This window comes from Prosopis cineraria, unplaced genomic scaffold (assembly GCF_029017545.1).
Source record: "Prosopis cineraria cultivar Desert tree isolate PC_DT_omini unplaced genomic scaffold, ASM2901754v1 PC8, whole genome shotgun sequence".
In the NCBI taxonomy this organism is placed as follows: domain Eukaryota; kingdom Viridiplantae; phylum Streptophyta; class Magnoliopsida; order Fabales; family Fabaceae; genus Prosopis; species Prosopis cineraria.
Window position 1 is genome coordinate 23,557,404 of NW_026555339.1, and position 12,011 is coordinate 23,569,414.

Here is a 12,011-nt window from a genome sequence, read left to right on the forward strand (position 1 = left end):
ATTTTTAATAAATTAAAAACTAAATGCACATTAAATACTCAATATAGCGGTTTAAGATGACATTGACAAATATAATGGGGGAGAAAGTAAAAAAAAAAAAAAATACAAGAATTGAGCTGTTTGGGAGGCATGGGTATTTAAAGGTGCAATGGTGTTAGAGTGTAGGTGTAGCTTGTGTCAGATAGGTATTGATTGAAGTTGGAATTGATAGTAAAAACTGATTCAAGGAATAAACACGACTTCCCATGAGGTTAGTCCTTTAATTCATGTGACTATAGAAAATCATAAATATAAAATATTATAAATTTATTACAATTGAATGTTTTGGAAATCCATAATATAAACGAGGGTAGTTCTGTGCGAAAGGAAAATTTTTTGTAATTAAATAAATACAACTTTGTAATTGTGCTAGAATTATTTTATTCTTGTTATTGAATTATATAGTTCATAGGAATTTAAAAACTGAAGTTATACATATGAGCCTTCTTCCAAGGCAAAAAAATTTTAATAATAGATTTTAAAAAAGAAATTGAAGTAACAAATGAATTGAAAACTTGAATATATGTGATTTAACAATAACACGTAAGCATAATATTATAATTAAAAGATAGATTACAAGAGTTTCATTATTCAAATCAGATTGCCATATTTATTATTCACGTTAGATATAATTTGTAAACCAAAATATGTGATACTACCTTCAAGTGAAATGTAGTTATAACGAATAAAGTTATAAATGTTTGTACGATTTCACAATGTTATTCGAGTGGATGATAATTAGAAAAATCTTTTGTGTATAAAATATCGAACAATTTAATTGTCAAATATTACAAAGAGATTGTCGTTACTTGAATATGCATAGAGGAGTTGGCAGAAGAAGTAGCAGCTAACGCGTTTATGGTGACTGGAGAAAGTGCGCTAAGTGCAAAGTACTGAAGATTTTGACGCGGACAATAAAATCCAGGAGAAAAAAGAATATAGAAAGAAAAATGATATTAAAGACTTTAAAAATAAATTTTATTGTAATTTAAATTTAAATGAATCTGATATTGCTCTGTAGGTCTTAAGGCCTTTAATGTTAATTTTTTTTAAGACTAAAAGTATAATTTTGCCCTTTGTTTAATCTAAATTCAGAATCTGCATAAACTCTCAAAATAACCAAATAGATCATGCACGATATAACATTCACTATGCACAAGACAATGCCCACGCATCTCAATAAAAAGTCTATACATTTTAAATATTTCACTAGTCTTGACTTTAGCAAAAATGACTAAACAGATCATGCACGACACAATATCCACTATACATAATACGATGTTCACGTGTGTTGAACAAAAAATTTATACATTTTTAGTATTTCACTAGTTTTATGCTATAACAAAATGACATTAGGCAGACCATGCACGACACAACATTCACTATGCACAAGACAATGTCCACGCATGCTCAATAGAAAGTCTATGCATTTTCAATATTAATAAGGACAATCACATCATATATGAATAATTTCATATTGGTATTAGCCTAGGTACTAAAACAAGTACCTACATAAAATTTAACACAATATCCCAAGTTTGATATATATAAAAAGTTAGTCACTATATCCAAAATATCTAACAGTTACTTCTCCATTTCACTACTACAAAAAAAGGAATAAATGAAGGTTATTTTAGTCCATAAATGACGGTTAATAAATGTTATTTATTCAGCTGATATTTAAAGACCCCAATAAATAACGGTTATAAAACGATCATTTAAAATAAAATTTTTACGAAGGGAGGAGCAAATTGAGAATTTAAATGACGGGTAAATAATATACCCGTCATTTAAATAAAGTATAAATGATGAGTATATAACTTACCCGTCATTTAAAGAGACGTTAAATGACGGGTAAGTTATATACCCGTCATTTATAATCACTTTAAATGACAGGTATATAATTTACCCATCATTTAAAGTATGGTAAAAATTATGACCATATTTTAAATGACGGGTAAATGAGATGCCCGTCATTTAAAGTCAGTATAAATGACGGGCATTTTTTAACCGTCATTTATTTCAGTATAAATGATGGTTATTTATATAACTGTTATTTTTTATGTGATTTTTTTAATTCGTGAGCTATTTTTATACCAGCCCCCCTGTAAAAAGAAATTAAAATAACAGCAGCCAACCATTCCAGATTTAAATACCAATGAAATTTATTGTATTCAATTTTAAAATTAATCAATAAACAAATGTAATTACATAAAGTAACATTTTTTCAAAAATAAACTACCTATTCAAAAAAACTTCCTAGCTACTTCTTCAAGGTAGTTCTATTTATCTTCTTTGTATGAAGTCCACACTTGAAAAATATATTGACACCATTCTTCAATTACCTCATTTATTTTTGCATCCCCAAATTCTTCAACATAAGAATCATCATAGTACTGCAATATATAAATGATTCAACATATATTAATATAATTTTAATACATTAAATATTTTTGTAATTTAAAAGTTAATATTTTTGACATACCATCTCGAAAATTATGCTCTCGTTATGGATAATGATGTCCTTCATGAACCTCATGATGCAATAGCCACAATCCAAGCTATTTTTCTTTTGTCTTGGACACTAAAAATTAAAGAATATATGAATATGTATTAATGCATTAAATTTTAATTTAATAAATGATTTCATTACCTTAATTATATTCCAAGTGTAGGCCACATCAAAATTTATAAAGGACCTTGGAGTTGATTGTTTTGTGTTAGTGCGGTATAACACAATCGCCCTAATGAAACAAAAAAAATATGTTAGTATAAAATTTAAATAATTAAATAAATATATAAAATACTTTATATATGCACTTACGTATTAATTAACTCTAATAAAATTTGTCTCCTCCCTGGTTCCCCTCTAAGAGAATCGAGATGATATATCTTTGGAGTGTTGCCGAATGGTTCGGCGGTGATCAACATCTAATGGTCCCTAATAGTATTAACAAGTGTGGCAAAATTATAATTAATCCATTAAATTAAAAATAAAAAAATTATTAAGTGAGAATTTCGTTACCCTTGACAGTACGGTATTATGAATAGTGTTTCCTTTCGAGCCCTTGCTTTGAAATTTTTGCTTAACGCCTTTGCTTGTTCTAAAATTTTATCGCTTTTAATTAAAACATATGCACCCACTTCATGAGGGCTAACAAAGACGAACTTTGTTTGTAGATCGAAAGGGTCAACAAATTTGTCATACAAGCACCTATTATAAATACAAGAAATAGATTAGTTTATATTTAAAATATTAACTATTCATATATGGAAAAAAAATTACCGTATGTAGAAGCTGAGAACAGTGAGACTGGTCATATCATGTTGAAGCACTTCATCAACAACATCAAGTGAAAGCATATCATATCGGTCTTCACCATATATACCAGCCTCGAATGGGATTTGCAGGACTGGAGGATTAGACCTATATACCGTTGCATATGCTTGGAGCAAATTTCTATGTTGGCTTGGCAATTGAGGCTCTTGTTCAGGCATAACTTTATGGGAGACTGCCTTTTTAAAGGAGAGCCTAGATCGAGGTATCATCTTTTTTTTTTAACCATGCATCTTTGCTATTCTTTTTTGGACTTGGCATCCTAACTTGACTAGCTTGCCATCCAACAAAACTACCCATCGCCTCTCCAACAATCCCTGCATCCTCGGTGGGAATAGGTAGCGGATAGTTCAAATCCTTCGGCACATCAATAGCAACACGTACATAGGATGCAGGCAGTGGCATATTATGTAACATGTCTCCTGGCAAATTAAACACCCAACCAATAGCAACCACATGACGATTTGGGTTATTTACCAACGACTCACATAGGTTCTCACCCTATATTAATAAGTAATATACTATATTAAAGTTATGAGAAATAGAAGTAGTGAAATATAAGTAAAATAAATTAATAATGTTTTACCTCAGGGAGATTTTTAATAGGCTACATGACACTGTAACAACCTTTCCTGCTAGGACTGATATGAAACTTTGCCTCCCGCCTCTCCTTATCCTTTAGCAAAGCTTCAATCATGTCCCGTTGCCTAGATAGCTCCTCTTTTAGGGTGGTAATCTCAGCCCTTGCACCCACATCCTCTGTTGACCTTGCTTTCTTCTGTGACCCGAATATTTGTTTTTTCGAGACACCAAAGCCATATTCCCTAACTCGACCAGGGTGTTCGGGATTACCTAACGCCTTGCCCAAGACATCATCATCAGGCATGCCACTTTTCTCAATCTCGGCCTATGCAATATATAGTAAGAAAATTAAATTAGTTGATTGAGTATAAAAAAGTGTTAAGTTAAGTTAATGTACTTACACACTTGTCAGCAAGCTCCTGAACATGTTCATCAACAATGTTTCCTTCTTTATTGGTTTGGCCTTCTATGAATAGTCTGTGCCGTGAAACTGAGCTTGCCCCTGAACCCTCTCGTTCGATCTATGAATTTAAGTAAATTTAAATGTGAGTATAGTACATATATCTATGAAATAAGATAAAATTATATAGTATAAATATTAACTTACCATTTGTTGCTCAATTCCTGCATATCCTATGCGCCCCTTCTTGTAAGGTTATAGATCTTTCTCAAGCAACTCTTTCTTTTTGTGGCTCAACTCCTGTGCAAAACATAAAAAAATCATATCAATAAAATTAAATATATCAAAAATAATAAAAAATTAATTCATCTTATTATTCTTACTTGAAATTTTCCCTCGAGACGTTGAGCAATAAATTCATCCCACTATTCTTATGAAACTAATGGCCTTATCAAGTCAGGGACCTCAGCAGTAATGTTTCCTCCTGATTTTTTAATGTATTTTGCTCCCACGAAATACCAAAATGTTCGCATTGCCTTTCCAGCTTGTTGGATGACAAATTTCATCCGACTAGCATCAATTGCAAATGCTGACTGCAAACAAAAACAATTAATTAGATTTTCGGTCAAGTAATTGCAATTAATTACAACGATGTGAGGAAAGTATTTTACCTCTACTTGCTCCGAAATATAATTTTTAGTAGCTGGACTAACATCATTCCAGTGCCTAATTGTAATTGGCACATTTGCTTTCGCCACAACCCCTATGTAGCTGATGAATTTATTTGCAGATTGGAAATGAAACAAAGGCATGTGGTAGATTCTGAGTCTATCACCGTAGGATGCGCCTTTTGCAACCAGCTTTAATTCACACAGTATCATTGAATAGTATTATGCACATGACCCCCTTTTTCTTCTCTCTATTTCTTTTCTCTTTATATGTTTCTTATTATTTCATATTTCTTTTTCCCTTATTGGCTCTAATTTGCCTAGTTCCTCCATCAATTACTTTACTTTATTCTACTTGCAAAAATTCTTATTCTTTTTTATCTTAATTTTATTCATAATAATACACAAACATATATAATTCTCTCCCTCTCCCTCCCTCTCCCCCCCAATCCCTATCCCTCTCTTTGTAGTTTACGTATATTTACACAAAAAAAACACACCTGACTATACTTAAGAGGTTTTTCCTTTAAATTGTCAATACACTCTCATAGTAACTCAAGAATCAAGTTTTTTTTATGTCTTTTAAAATTTGCATCCGCTGGATAATTATTTTGAAATGAATGAATCAGTCTTCTCATTGAATACCTAGTGTTGACACATTAATTTTGTTAGGTCAATCACTTTACTACATATAGACTTGAAGAAGAAACACAATTTTGTAATCGTGGCTCGAACCGTATTAGGTAAAATAGAACGTATAGCCACTGGAATAAAATTTTCTATCAACATATGGCAATCATGCAACCTTAAACCCTTCAACTTCAAATCCTTCAATGACACAAGGCCCTTAATATTTGAAGAGTACCCCTTTGGAACTTTAACAGTAGCAAACGACTCATAAAAAATCTTCTTTTCTCTTCTAGACAATGTATGAGCCACTGCACGAAGAAATGTACGACTTCCCTTCTCTTGCGGAGCCAACTCTTCCCTTATCCCCATAGAAATCATATCAAGTCTGCCTTGATGCCATCTTTGGTCTTTTCTGGAATATGAAGTAATGTACCAATCAAACTATCACACACATTTTTCTCAATGTGCATCACATCAAGAAAATGTCTCACATATAAAGATTGCCAATATGGTAGGTCAAAAAAATAGACCTTTTCTTCCACCCACATATCCTAAGATGCTTTACAAAAGGTTTGCCAAACTTGATATTCAAATTCTTCACCTTGTCAAAATGTTGCTCACTTATCAGTGGCAAAGGTGCCTTACTTTCTTTTGAATTCCCATTGAAAGCTTTTTTTAGGCGTCGATAATAATGATCAGGATGCAACCATCTATGATGTCTGAAATATACATTCTTTATCCCATGTTCTAATCTCATTGAATGTGTGCCATCTTCACAAATAGGACATTCGAGTTTTCCTTTAATACTATATCCTAATAAATTACCATATGCTGGAAAATCATTGATTGTACCAAACAACAATGCTCTTAAATTGAACCTTTCCTCTCTATGTCCATCATATACCTCAACACCATGCTCCCAGAACAATTTTAAATCTTTAATTAAAGGAGCTAAATATATGTCTATGTCATTTTTTCGGCTGTTTTGGCCCTAAAATTAGAATTGATAGCATCATATATTTTCGCTTCATATATAACCATGGAGGTAAGTTGTAAATTACCAAAATAACTGGCCATGTACTGTGACTGCTACTTTAAAGCCCGTGTGGATTCATTCCATCAGTAGATAATATGAGGCGAAGGTTTCTATCTTTTGCTCCAAAGTCAGGGTAATTGAGATCAAATTCATTCAAAATTCATAGAAAAAAAAGAAAAACACTATAAACATCATTTTGAATCAATGTTTTCTGTCTCATTGATCATTTTAAGATTACACATATCCTATATTAGCAATCTCAAGCCAAGAACAAATCATTCTTTACCAAATGTAAAAATTTTAATAAAACAGCAATGATTTTTATAGAAATCACGCGTCAGTTTTCGTCACTAAAATGAACTCCAATTGTAATAAAAACTGGTACACTAGTACATTTTAATATGTAGTTTTGAACAATAAAACTACTCTAATCAAACAATGCATGAAATTTAAATTAAAAATTATTGAAATAAATTAGTCAAAATTCGTAGAAAAATACAATCATCACAAATATCCCATTTTGATCACTAATTTTCATCTTAATAATCATCCTAAGGCAAAGCAAATCATCTACAATCATTCTCAAGTCAATAAAATACCAAACATTAGCAATTTTTAACAACCCACAATATTAAAATGGGCAAAACATGAGGAGATATTTAAACAATAAAAATTAACTAATAAAACAATCCATAATCTCAAATAAATCAATTCCATAATCTAGAAATCTAAGCATATTGGAAGAAAATGAAGAAAAACTATAGAAATCACAAACCCATGTACCTTAGAGAAGAGAGGATGAAACACAAAGAGGAAGCAATTGAGAGAGGAACCGGACCGTGTAGGAGGAGTACTTTCACGCTGGCATGGGACTATGGTGGTCGACGGCAAGAATGAATGCTGATTGAGAGATTTTTATCGATTTCTTGTAGAAGAGGAGAAGAGAGAAAACAGGGACGACGAACGGGCGGGAATGAAAAAATGAACCTGAAAACTGAAATAAAAAGGGAATAAATGATGGATATTTATATACCTGTCATTTATTCAATAATATATGATGGGTGTTTTAACACCCGTCATATATAAGGAAGGCTTTAAATGACGGTTGTTTTAACCAACCGTCATTTAAAGCCTAACATTTTTTTTATTTTTTTTAAATGAGGAAAATCAAACGTTGGCCACGAATATATGACAGGCGTTTGAAAACCCCATCATATATAGTTCTGGACTTTAAATGACGGGTGTTTTAAACACCCATCATTTAAAGTTTTAAAACTTTTTATTTTTTTTATTTTAAGAGTATGAAACAGCGGGCACAAATATATAATGGTTGTTTCTATAATTGTCATATATTGTTTAAACTTTATATGACAGGTTTTTAAAATACCCATCATTTAAAGTTTAAATTTATTTTTTATTTTTTTCTTTCAGTAAATGAAATGTTGGGCTGAAATAAATGAGAGAATTTTTTAATACACATCATTTAAAGTCTAGTAATATATGACGGTTTTTTTAAAGCCTGTCATTTAGTTTGTCACCATCACCCGCCTATCTCATATATGATGCGTTTTTATTTGACCGTCATTTTTTATGGCATTTTATATTTACATTTTTGTAGTAGTGTATACAAATAAAAAATATTTATAGTTCCCACTTATCTAAAAAATATTATTTAAAAATGCTTTCATATACATAATTATAGTTTGTTGTGAACACAAAAAAAGTACAATGTAACCACTTCTCATGCTAGGTTAGGATTTTTGCATGTCTTGTGACTGTGTCCGACCTTTTAATCTTGAACAATGATAAATCTTCTTATCTTGGAAGACTCTATCCCCCTTGTTCATGGCCTCTCGAGAGGACAGCTAGTTAAAGATGATTGCAAAAAAAAGTTTGTGATATATTCTCACCTAAAAGTCCATGTAATTATAATTTATCATTATACTATGCTTACCAAAATATTGAAGTTAGACAAATAATGCATAACACAATATTCATTATGCACAATATAAGGTTCATTTATTCTCAACTAAAAGTCTATAAGATTCTACTTTATCAGTAAGTTAGGCTAGACAAAATACACAAGTAAGCAAACAATGCGCAACACAATATTCACTATACATAACATAAGGTTCATATATTCTCAACTAAAGGTCCATACGATTCTACTTTATCAGTAGGCTAGGCTTAATTAAATGTACAAATAGGCAAACAATGCATAATACAATATCTACTGTGAACAATATAAAGTTCATTTATTCTCAACTAAAAGTCTATAAAATTCTACTTTTTCAGTAGGCTAGGCTTGACAAAATGCACAAGTAAGCAAACAATGCATAACATAATATCCACAATGTACAACATAAGGTTTATATATTCTCAACTAAAAATCCATATGATTCTACTTTATCAATAGGCTAAGCTTAACAAAATGCACAAATAGGCAAACAATGCATAACACAGTATCTATTATGCACAATATAAGGTTAATTTATTTTCAGCTAAAAGTTCATAAGATTCTACTTTATCAATAGGTTAGGCTTGACAAAATACAGAAGTAAGCCAACAATGCACAACACAATATCTACTATGCACAACTTAATCATCATATATTCTCAACTAAAAGTCCATACGATTCTAATTTATTAGTAGGCTAGGCTTAACAAAATGCATAAATAGGCAAACAATGCATAACACAATATCCATTATGCACAATATAAGGTTCATTTATTCTCAACTAAAAGTCCATAAAATTCTACTTTATCAGTAAGCTAAGCTTGACAAAATGTACAAGTAAGCAAACAATGCACAACACAATATATAACATACACAACACAATCTTCATATATTCTAAACTAAAAGTCTATGTGTGTCCAGTTTATCAGTTGGCTAGGCTTAACAAAAAGTTTCTCAAGTTTATGAACAATAAAAAAATTTGTATATAACATGACAAGGTCTATTTATTAATAACATAATGCCCATCTATTTCACATGATTTGTGTGATTAAACTAAATATTTGAAAAAGTTTTTCAAGTTAATGAAGAACAAAAGATCCGTATATAACATGAAAGTATCCATTTGCTAACAACACAATGTCCATATATTTACAATATAAGGTTTGTTGATATGATACATATAAATATCCGCACAAGTTAATTGTAAAGTTTGCACAACGTAAACTCTATAAATAACAATATAAATTTCATAAACAACATTTATACCAGAATATTTATATCAGTTGCAAAAAAAATGTATCAGAAACAACAAAAAGTCCATAAATAACAACTTATTTTCATTAAATGAACGTGAACGCGTATATTATGATTAAATAAAATTGATATGGCTCAAACTCTCTCTATATCCTTTTTTGACAAAATGAAACTGATAATGGCAAATGTAGCACTTGATCCATTCTTTCCACACTATGGCGAATCGTTTCAAGAAGCTGGTTGGTGTGAGAGGAATGTAATTGGACGAACGCCTGATTATCTTCTCCATACTTATCTAGATAAAAGTGAATCGCCCATTCATACTTGTTGAATGAAAAAGCTTCAAATGAGAGAAAGAAGGAAGAAGGTGGAAGAAGAAGAGAGGGAATGGAGAAGCATGATGGGGAGGAAAATGAATTTGGTTATTGTATCAGTGTTGAAAGAGGAAGAGAGACAAGGACGAGGGAGGAAGAACAAAGGAAGAGAGAGAAGGATAGAGGAAGAAGAATCAATTTTCATTTAGCAGTTGGTTATGGGAGGGATAAATTAATTATTTCACCAAAAAACATAATTGCAAATGAGGCCTTTAGACCCTGAGAATAATTTCAGAATCTATTAGGCCTTATCTACAAAATTCTTGCTTTTTAAAGCCCTTAATGCCATTTCTCCAATATAAAACCCTAGCATATACCATTTGATGCGTCAAAAGTGTGGGACAAAAATGGCCTCCAGCACATCATCGAGTAAGGATCCTCTGAATCGGTCTGGAAACAAATTTCATTGGGGAGATGAGAAGAAAATTCTCACTACCTGGATAGATGAAAGTTATGGTTGTATATTTCGGTGATGCCCTAACTACCAGGTAATTTTTTAAGCACTCTTGATGGTTTCTTCGATCCATAATTTGCAAATAAACAGAAAAATATGATATTTTGCCAATGTTTTGAAAATTTTGATGTAGCAAATTTGGACCTGTAATTATTTTAATTGGTTCAATGGTCCTATTCCACAAGCTGCGTTGGAGCAAGTATGGAAGATGAGGCAAGAAAGGAAGGCATTGGAAGAAGAAAGAAATAAATTTTTCGACCACATAGGTATATATCGTTGACACAACAAAAGCTGAAGTTAGAAGAGAAAAAAAACTATAATGTTCAAGAACGCAGTCAACTTGAAAGGGAAATAGGTTCGTAGAAGATGAAATGTGTTTAAGTATAATTTACTTTCGTTGAAGTGATTACCACGTTGATTTTATTTTTTTTCCATTCAATATTTGCAATAGCATGGGGAGAAAACGTTATTATTTATCAATGATCATGTATGGTTGAAGTAGTGCTTCTGTTGTTTATTCGTGTTTCTAGTTCCACCATTTTGTTTAGAAGGGTGTATGAACAAGTAGAAATTAAGAAAGAATGACCTGATTCTATAAGTGTAAGAATGATTCGTGGATACATCATTATAGAGAATATGTAATTTAAGTTATATCAGTATGTGCATGATCTATTAATATTTTATTTTATGTTTTTTGTGGAGAATGTAGAGAAGGATATAACTTTTTGGGTATATTTTAGGCACATTTTAATTTTGAACATTGAAATAAAATTTTAGTGTAAATATTTTTTTACAAAGGTAATAGCAATGATAGAATGTTGAAAATTTAATTTAAATCAATCGAATACTCGATAAGCAATGTGGTCCATAACTTGTTCAACTAAAAAACTGTACATTAGATTCCAACTGGTGACCATGAGATGTAGACAAGTTCCAGGCTAAATTGAATTAATCCTCACCTTGAAAAGAAAAGACAAATATATGTGTGAAAGGCAATGAACAGTATAAAAATAATCTTAACACTACGAACTGGGGATAAGAATGGAGACTGGTTTGTGTGCACCAATGTAAACTTATAATTGGAAATGCCTGTACAAATGGTACCGAAAGTGTAATATAAAAGATATAAATTTATTCAGCTAACTTCTTCTTTTGATGCCTAAAGAGAGGAATGAGTCAAATCACAGTTCATGTTGGAAAATTTGTACAATTGATTGAAATGAAAGGAGAGATGAAGGGGGAAAAAATGAACTTATTATTTTATATATATTATCGAAAAAA